This window comes from Grammomys surdaster, unplaced genomic scaffold (genome assembly GCF_004785775.1).
Source record: "Grammomys surdaster isolate TR1022 unplaced genomic scaffold, NIH_TR_1.0 126182, whole genome shotgun sequence".
In the NCBI taxonomy this organism is placed as follows: Eukaryota; Metazoa; Chordata; class Mammalia; order Rodentia; family Muridae; genus Grammomys; species Grammomys surdaster.
In genome coordinates this window covers 7,474,622-7,485,540 of record NW_021620988.1, presented here as the reverse complement: position 1 = coordinate 7,485,540, position 10,919 = coordinate 7,474,622, and the positions used below count along the sequence as shown (strand labels likewise).

Here is a 10,919-nt window from a genome sequence, read left to right as displayed (position 1 = left end):
TTATTATAGCTTGTTGTACCTTTATGCCTTGAGTTTCAATCACTCGTGTTATTTTGTTTGCCTGTTCTATTTTTATTTTTATAAACATGAAGAATGGTAGAAGTGGTCATGTAATAATGATGAAAGATTAGGAACTTTTGTGGCTACTCATAATTCCAGAGTATGTGAAGAGGTACAAAGCAGCCACTTTTTCTTGTCTGTCTTTTTTTTTTCTCTCGAAGTTCCCTTCTCATTCAAATAAGAATGAAGTTCCCGTACGGCTGAAGAACAAAGTTACTGAAAGAGAAAACACGATGCTTTTTAAAAATATATATATATTCTTTAATCATTTTTTTACAGTCCAGACTTTATCAACCTTCCAGTCCACCCTCATTCTGTTCCACATTCCACACATCCTGCCCTCCAGCCCTGTCTCCAAGAGGATGTCCCCACCTCACCCTACTCAACAGACCTCCCCACTTCCTGGGTCCCAAGTCTCTGGAGGGTTAAATGCATCTTCTCTGACTGAGTCCAGACCCAACAGTCCCCTGCTGTATATGTGTCAGGGGCCTCATATCAGCTGGTGTACGCTGCCTAGTTGATGGCTCAGTGCTTGAGAGATACAGAGATCCAGGTTAGTTGAGACTACTGGTCTTTCTATGGGGTTGCCCTACTCCTCAGCTTCTTCCAGCCTTTCCTTAATTCAACCACAAGGGTAACCAGCTTCTGTACACTGGCTAGGTATAAATATCTGCTACTGGCCCTTTCAGCTGCTTGTTTGTTGTTGGCAGTCATGATAGGTTCCTGTTTGTAAGAATACCATAGCATCAGTAATAATGCCAGGCCTTAGGGCCTCCCCTAGAGCTAGACCTAAATTTAGGCCTGTCACTAGACCACCTTTTCCTCAGGCTCTTCTCCATTTTTGTTCATGCAGTTCTTTCAGACAGAAACAATTCTGGATCAGAGTTTTTGACTGTGGGATGGCAACTCATCCCTCAACTTGATGCCCTGTCCTTTTACTGGAGGTGGGCTCTACAAATTCCCTCTCCCCACTCTTGGGTATTTCATTTAAAGTCCTTTACTTTGAGACCTGAGAGTCTCTCACCTCCAAGATATTTGGTACCTTTTAGAGGGTCTCCCTACCTCTTACCTCCAAATATTTGAGGTAGAAGTTTTCCCTGCTGTTTGCCTTCTTGTCTGCTTCTCCCCCTTGTATTGACCCCTTCCCTTTCTACTTCCTTCTTCATTTCATCTCCATTTTTCTCTCTCCATTCACCATCTCCTGATTCCTGTCTTTCCCACTTTTGCCCTCACTCTCTACTTTCTTTTTCCCTTCATTCCTCTGTCTCCCAGCCATAATCTATTCCTTCTTTTTCCTTTTTTCCTCACCTTTCATTTCCTTTCTTTTTATTTTCTTTTTTCCACCCTTGGTTTTTCTCAGAATTTCAATGAGATACAAAGTTGCTCTGACTCTTTCATTTTATTATATATTTCATAAAATCTGAAAAACAAATTGAGTCAACTGAAAGTGATTAATCACAAGATTCTGAAAAGCTTGTCACACCTTTTAAAATTATCTTGATATCTTGGATAATATACTTACCTATTCATTATACTTCTAATCCAGACAGTTTAAAATACAGTATGTTTGTGTGTGATTGTCCTATTAAATAACACCCTTTTCTAATTAATGAGAATTTTTAAAAAAAATTTCCTGTGTTTGTGTGTGGTGTAGATGCTCACAGTTGATGACAGGTATCCTTTTCAATATCTACCATGTTCATTAAGACATGGTCTCTAAATTGAACCCCAAAGTAGCTGGCTGGTCTATTTTGTCTGTCATGCTGGTTACAATGATCCTCAGACTTTTTCTGAGTACTGGAATAATGAAAAGCCATCATGCTCATGTGGGTTATAAGGATATAAAACCGAGTACCCATACTAATATAAAGGAAAGTTATTTACAAGGCAGTATTTTTCTAGACTGTGGGGCTTATCATTTGACTTATCATTGCCTTCTTCAGACTATTTCACCTCTATGGATGTTTTACATACCCCTGCATCATTTGCTCACTCATATCCACCCCATACACATACACACACCCCACACCCACATATGCAGTTTGCATATTGACAGCTCATCTTGTGTAAGTCTATTTAACATTAGTGTCTCTTTCAAAGTTATCTCTTAGTAGCAACAAACTTGATTCTCCTCCCTATACACAATAGCAATGTAGCTAGGTCCTCCTCCAGCATATCTCTTCTCTTTAATGGGTTCTACCTTGATACATTTGTACTTTTCAAAGAGAACCACAGCATTTTCCAGGTAAAACATCTCTTTTAATTTTTTAAAAAATTATTTGTTTTATGTATATGTGTATACTGTCACTGTCTTCGGAGACACTAGAAGAGGGCATCAGATCCAATTACAAATGGTTTTGGGCCACCATATAGTTGCTGGGAATTGAACTCAGGACCTTTGGCAGAGCAGTCAGTGCTCTTGACCACTGAGCTGTCTCTCTGGCCTTGAAATACACATCTTAATCACCAAGCCCTGCACATTGTTCCTTTTTTTTTTCTTTTGTAACTATTTTCTGTTAATCTTTGCCATCTCCATCCTATTCATTATTTTCTAGTTTTTCACTGGGACACATCAACAATTAATCAAACCTTCCATATTTAGTCTTCCTCTTAAAAACCAATCTCTAATGTACAGTCATTTTTTTAAAAAATAAACAATTTTTTTTTTAAATTTCTCAGATTATAATTACAACATTCTTCCCTTCTCTTTTCTGTCTCCTAACTCTCTCATATAACCCTCTACACTTTTTTTTCAATTTTATGGCCTTTTCTTTCATTACTTGTTATCAAATGCATAAATGTATATGTGTGTATATATATAAAGTCCAAAATATAAGCTTCTCAGTCCATATATTGTTACTTATGTGTACATTTTTTTTTAGAGATGATTAGTCTCATTGATTACCATATGTTCCACAGTGCATTGAGTAGTGACTTTCTAGTTGAGGATGTGTAATATGAAGGCAGGCAGCACTTTTGGTGGGTCAGCTTCTACACCCACTGGAGCATGTGCTAGTTAGAAGGCAGGATGCTTAAAAATGTGTCTCACAGAGACCAGAAGAAACAGAAAAAGGACAACAAACAGCAAACTTCTGATACTTCCAAAAAAAACTTCACTCCTACCCCAGGGTAGTCCATTGATAACATTTATCTCTGTTGTGAATACCATCAAACCATGATAGCCATTCTTGCTCTGTGAGAAACCCAGAGCTCCTCTTAGAGATTCCAATGGCATTATTGTGGTGGACTTGGTTGGGTGTAGCATCTTCTTCTTTGTTTATGATCATTTCCCAAAGACCCATTAAGAGGCTGATGAGATTTAGCCTTCTATGTTTAAGTGGCCACCCAGGGGTTTGACTTCTCATAGAGAGACCAGAAGATTCACATTTCAGATGGCCTGAACTACATTACCAGCCTGGCAAGAAGAGAAGCACAATAGCAGTATTATTTGATAATGTTTGATATATGTTGAAAATGTTGATGATGTTTGACAGTAAGGACACAATACTGGGAATTAGTTGTCCTCCTTCATCAACTTCTCCTGCAGAAGGTCAATAGCATCCTGACTAATGAAGGTGTCTTTGTACTTAATCTTATCTGATTTGAGTTGTGGTTAAAGGACTCAGTTCTGGCTGGACTCAAGACAGTCTGACCTCTCCTCTATGTCTGGCGAATTGAGAAAAACGTGACCAGAGATCCTGCTCTGGCAGCTGCATGCCAAGCAGAAACTTGCTGCAACATAGCTCCTGGAAATGGCCTAGGCTTTGGAGCAGAAGCCGAGGAAGCCTATGCAGGGCTGGGAAACACCTATACCCTGCCAGATATGATGAAGACAGTGACGATTGTGTGATCACTGGGGCCAGGTAGCCCTATCACCTCTCTGCCCAGACTGACTTCTACTACTCTCCACTGGAGGGTGAATTATGATATACAGTATGTTTGACATCATATTTTTCTTGTTTGCATACATGCTTCTCTCCTTTAGGGATGGAAGGCAGCACCTGGGATGATTGCTTTAATATTTTCAGAAGTCCAATTATAAAATAAGCATATTGTTGACCATCTCTGTTTCTGGGGGCTGATGGAAGATCAAAACCAGAGGTTATATAGTCAGGCAATGATGTATTGTGTGTCTTCGATGTCATCCCGAAGGCTATATGTTGAAAGCTAGCTCTCTAGCCCCTTGCTGGACTTTTAAAGTGGAAGGAATTTTAGGAGAGGTTTTGTAAGAGAAAGTTGGACCACTGATGTACCCTTGAAGGGGCTCTCTCTTTGCTTTTTGGCTGCTGTGAAGTAAAGAATACATCTCGTTATGTCTTCTGCTTCATGATGCCAGGCATTGTTGTTCGGGCTCTGCTTCTCTGTCCATAACAGTATAACTGTCTTGTAGACACAACCAGTGAACTCTATGTGGGGACATAAGGCAGAATGAACTTGGGATGGAGACTTCACTTAGATAGTGATTACAGATAAGAACATGGGAGACAGGCTTCATTCTAATCGGGGAACAAAGACTATTTAAAACTTTTGGAGAGTAAGTAGAGACATTTGGGAGAGTGAACATCATCAGCAGGGGCTAGGGTGCTGGGATGCCTCATTTGCATAAAGAAGAATTACTGTTGCTGCTGGATATGACTTTACAATGGGAGAGAAAGTTTAATCTTGCTACTGGACTGAGCAACCTCCTCTAGTGGGCAAATGTCAGGGCACAAGGCTATGTGCATCGGGATATGCAGTTACAGGGCTAGAGGTTGGGCAGACGTTCTACTACTGCAGATCTCAGGTCAAGATTTCTGGAGTTTCGACATGTCTCGATCCCACACTTTCCCCAGGCCTACTCCCTATGGTTCCAACTACCCCCAGACCACAAAATGCTTCACCAGAGGCCTAATTATAATGGGTCTGCCCACACATATCCAGAACCTCCACAGCAAGCCAAATAAATTTCTTTATTTTTTGCAAAAAGCTTTCTGTTTGTGTAAATAATATTTACATCATTATTTGTATTTAAATAGATGGTGTATGTATTTATACAAATATGAGTAGGAATTGTATATTTGTGAAACTTTTCCTGAATTATTAATCTAAGTTACACTTTATTATTTTATTGTAATTTAAGTTTCTTTTATGATTATATTCAACATTTTAATTATAAATGGGTTTGAAGAATTGATGATGGTTACATCAACAGAGCAACAGTTAAGGAGTAGGTCTACTATATGATAGGCACTCTCTAACCACCCAATGAGTGAATAAACATAAAGACTATCTCACTATGAGATTACCGATGGGAGGCATCAAGAATCATTTCTTACCTCAGTAGTTTCTCATTATTCAATAAAGAAAAATCCTTTAGGGCAAAAAGGAAAATTTTTTCTACCAAAATTTTATTGCAAGCTGTGGTTTGTGGTTTTGTGAATATTTTTTTCAATATGTAATACTTCAGGCTAACATTATAAGAAAGTAAAGGCATCAGAAATAATATCAACTTTATTGTTGTTATGAAAGTTATGAAACTTTCCAAGTAGTTTGGAAGCTGCATAGGTTTCTGAATCACAAATCATATTAGTGGAAGTGCCAGAAATTCTAGAAAATCCTCTCTGAGTTGTTCAACCTCTTATAAATATCTTTTATGCATCAAATCCCCTTCCTGTAGTCTTTTGGGGGAATTAGAGATGAGTTTAAGATTTAATCCAGACTGCTATTGTCTAAGGCAAACATTACTACGTATTAAAGTGACAAACATTCCAAAGTGATAAACTATCTAAAAATTGTTTCACTGAACAGCATTACAGGGAAATTGGTTTGGAGAATTTACAGACTTACAAATATAAGAAGCTTGCCTAATCTTTGCTATTTTTCCAACATCAAAACTTTTTTTTTTTTACCATGGCTTACCTTCAATGTAATAACCATAAACTATCTTACAAAGAAAGAGATTAAAGAAAGTATATAAATGCTGTATATCTGTTAGAATAGAAATTGTCATATAAACATTTTATGATTGATTGTTGTAAATAATTCACAAACCGGTTCCCCTTAAGTCAATGTCAGTTTTTAAATTGCATTCTCTGACTGAGGTGGGATGCTTTAAAATTAAAGGTATAAGTAGCATGTAAAGAGAAATGAAGTTTCCAGATGCTATTTCATCTGAAAAGGAGAGTAGTCATCATCTAAAATGATTTTAAGTGAATGTAATATTTTATTTTTCTGACTTTACTTCCAAGACTATTAAAATGTAAATTTTCTATATACTTATTTGATTTTGATTTGATACTGGTTTTCAGCGATTCTAATATTTAGTGGAAAATACTATTATTCTTCTGCTTTAATATAGTATTTATAGGTTAGAGACTTTCATATGTTAAAACACTTCACTATACTTTTTGAGGTCAGACTAACAGAAAATGAAAGGCATATATTATGAATGATTGTGAAATAACATGCATTATATTCAATAGATAATTTCTAATGCCATTTAAGTAAATAATTATTTCACGATACTGCAACTAAGAAATCAAAGGTAAAAACCCTCTTATTCTTGAAGTTTTTGTGATGTTGTAAACTACTGTTTTAAAATATCCTTTATACAAGTCTAAATTCTATAAATATTGGAATATGAAGTTTAAAAATCATAACAGAATGGCTTGGGCAGCTTTCCTTCTGTTGCTATGGCAACATATCTAAGATAAATATCGTAATGATGTAAGATTTACTTTGGCATCAGATTTCTGGCCTTGGTAGCTTATTCTAGCTGTTCTTGTGCCTGTGGTGAAACAGAACATTATGGAAGAAGGCAGAGTATTCACCCCATATTCTCCAAGAAGTAAGGAGAGAGGGACACGTATATAAGAAAAACCTTCTCTGCAATCTTTGGATACTGCTGCAATGGTGACTTTGCCTCCAAACCTGGAGCTTTTCTGGAGACTAAAGATCTAATTATAACAATCAGAAAATGTATTAAAATAGAATAATTTTACAGATATTGTCTTTTAGGTGAAATTGTTAGATTTATAGCCAAAGAAATAAAACCAATGTATATATTTGTTATATTTTCAAGTGTTTTTACTTATTTTTATTCAAATGAAGTGATAATACTAGGAAATTTGCTTATAATTACTTAGAAATAGTACATCTATAATTAAATGTATTAATCAATTTTAAATATAATTAAATAAAAAGCATTAGGCATATATGCATTTAAATTATCCATTTTTTTGGCTTAGAAATAAACAATTTCAGGATCACTGATGTAAGCATAACATGAGATAATGTAATTATTAGATGAAAATGGTTATGAAGTAGTGTGTAAATCTGTACATGAATATGCACCATTAAAACCAATGTCATGCAAAAATCTGGAAAAACATCTTACATGTTTTTTAAAAGGACAAAATATTTTCATGAGAAAAGAATAGTTTTAAATGATATAAAGAGATCAATCATAATAGAAAATAGAAAACCCGAGAAACAGTATTTTCAATACCCATCACTGATACACACATAGTGCCTAAAGTAAACATTATGGTTTGAGACAAATATCAAGAGCCAATAGAAAAAGAAAATGGGTATATGGAGAAATACAAAAGCAAATGTATTCTGTATTTGTTTAACATATTTATAGAAGTTTCCCTCATAAGCAGATGAGATTGGTTATTGATAGATTACATCTGCCAGAATAATTTTAAAATGCAGAAATGTGACTTTATAAATAAATGATTTACTAAGAATGAATTAAAATGCTCAAGGATATTAGTATGGGACATTCATAGGTAAGTATGTAGATAGATAGATGATAGATAGATAGATAGATAGATAGATAGATAGATAGATACAGATAGACATACAGACAGAGACAGTTTACTCTTGCAGTTACTAGGGTAACTCTGTGTGATCTGTATATTATTCCTTCTCCACTCTATTCAAAATTTGTTTTGACAGAAATGACTACAATTTGTATACTCATCTTTTCTTTTGGGTAGTTGGTAAAGAAAATAGAATTTTAGGAGGGTTATAGCCAGAATATTTCTGTAAAAGATGGAATTATATTATTTCCTGTAACTCCAAAATCAACTGAATTAGCAAGTATAGAGAACATTAAAGTCACAAAGTTAATTCAACTCAAAACAGAAGAATGTAACTGCATTCCAAATGAAGAGCATTAACACACTGATGGAGAAAAACAATGCTGTATATTTGTCTTTAATTTGACTTCACATAAATGAAGTCAAATGTAATATGTTTCCCTAATTGTATTTTAAATCTGACTGAGGGTTAATGATTGCTTTAAAATTAGAGTAATGTGATGGTATTTTAATGAGGTTATAGGAATTAGATTCCTACAGGAAATATCATGCTAGGAATGAAAAACACTAAAAGGAACAAAATAAAACAAAACAAAGTTCACAACATCCCCCCTACAAAACACCCACAAGTTCTCTATGTTCTAGAAATAGAAATCATAGTTAGATTTAAATATGCATAGTTCTTGTCTTATGTTTAATATCTTGTATAAGTTATAAAATTGCACAATGATATGGAGGCACTTAAAACTTGCCTATTCCTAAGTTTACATAACAATTTTCTCATAATATAGATAACAGTCTGGACCCAGAGGTAGGTTTATGGTCAGGACATTGATACCATGGCATGATGTTCAATTAACATTTTAAATATCAAAAGTGGAAAAGACAGAGAAATGCCAAAAAAACAATTTCTAATACCGTCCTTCTTGCCATTTCCATCTTCAAATGATGGGGAAAGAGAGAACCAATTTCGTGCTGCTGTGGGCATCATTTTACTTACTTCCTGACAATAAGATAAAAGAAAACCTTTTACTTTCCCACTAATCACAGAAACATCTGGCTTCACCACTTTCCATAAAGGTGATGGCTACGTTTGTTCTGCCAGGAACACACTTCTACCATATCCCATTAAAAAGTAAAATCCTGTTTCCTTACTTTAGCAATAGCGGGTTTTCTGTTAAACAGAAATGCAGCATCTCTTACTTGAAACATTCTTCTAAGCTAGGATTACATAAATCAATATTTTTCCACAATGAAAACCAATCCATCATAACAATGGAGAGAACTTATATGAATAATCATTTCCCAGGAATTATCTTATTTAGCAGTCAGCATTTTAGGTTTTACAGAAGACTAGTTGAAATTCAAGTACTTTGACATTAACACACAATAGTACTTAGCTCTTAAGGACAATCAGGATTCAATAATAGAACATTTTTAATATAATTTTTCCATTTGGTCTCCTCATAGGTAACAGATAAATGTTGACAAATCATGAGTCCTTGTTTTGGTAGAGCTCGAGTGTTTAAATAAAAGCTTCAGTGGGTTGAGAGTATGTCAGCATTATTTTAAAATACAGAAAGATGAATTCCAAAAATAAGTGATTTATTTGGGAATAATATAAATGCCAAAGAGATTCAATTTGGGACACACACATACACACACACACACACAAACACACACACACACAAAAGAACCACACACTGTGATAAGAATAATTTCTCTCGCCCTATAGTTTGTAGAGTAAATATAAAAGTAGTCTACTTTCTGATAATTTTTGAGAATAGCTGAGATGTATATATGATCACAATAGGTTTCAAATTTTAGTATTTGGCAGAAGGTCAATAATTTAATATTTATTTATTAATAAAACCATCTTAAAGTTGTCCTGTTTTTATATTGTCTCAAATAGGTTTTGTTATATGCATTTACATTCTGTGTTCTTATATTTGGATAGATATTTTAATAATTTTCTGATAATGAAAAAAATCTTTAAAAAGAATATTTACTCAAATTAACTGTAATATTGGAATCCGTGTCTCCTGTATCTTAAACAAAAACAACATCCAAATGCTATTCCTTAGATAGAATAAATTACAACTTGAAGCACTGAGATATAAAAATACTCTCACAATTAATCATGAATAACTCACTGGGACGAGCAGGAAAAATAAAGCCATTTAGAGCCAAAGTGTAAAATTGAATGTATCAGGAGCTAGAGAGATGACTGTGTAATCAGGAGTGCTTAACTCCTGCAGAAAACCTGAGTTCAGTTTCTAGCACCCACATCTGGTTACTCACAGCTACCTGTAACTCCAGCTCGAAGGGGATTCGACACCTTTTGCCTTGAAAGACATCTACATACACATGCATATACCCCCTACATTATTAAGAACAATAAAAATAAATTTAAAAAAACTTAAGGCACCACAGTGTATGATTTGAAAGTATAATATACATATATAAAAATATACAGCATGGTATGGAGATATTACTTAACTCAAAAGACCACCTGGATCACTCCAACAAAACATAATGTTATATTCAGGGAGTATCAGCTCTCCTTTATATAACAAAATCATAGAAAAATGGGCTAAAGTATTAAACACAAAGCTTCCAAACCATAACACTATTAAAAGAAATCAACAGAAACACTCTACCACATTCCAAGTGGTTAACACTAAGCACACACGTGTATAATCAACAATAAATAAATTCAGTAGCTTGTGTATTCATATAAAGGGCATACATGTAGCAATATTTATTAAGGAAGAGATCATGAATTCAAAAGGCAGGGATATGAGAGGAGTTGAAGGAAAAAGATGGAGAGATGGAAATGATGTAAAAACTGTATTCATGTAAAAAAAATTCCCAGAAAAGAAATTAACTTATAGCAGACACATGGCATTGCATCAAACTTGGTAGCCAAAGAAACAAAAGGCAAAGGGACATCATGGAGAATGAAAACAAAATCTGCAAACTACACATTGAAAAAGATGCTAATATCCATAATACTCAAAAAATTCAACTCTAAATTAATAATAATTGGATTTA

At 34.6% G+C, this 10,919-nt stretch overlaps 1 pseudogene; it reads left to right on the top strand.

Annotated features, from left to right (window-relative positions):
- The first annotated feature begins 2,944 nt into the window (after nt 1–2,944).
- Nucleotides 2,945–3,910, top strand: LOC114612768 (annotated as a pseudogene).
- Nucleotides 3,911–10,919: the final 7,009 nt, after the last annotated feature.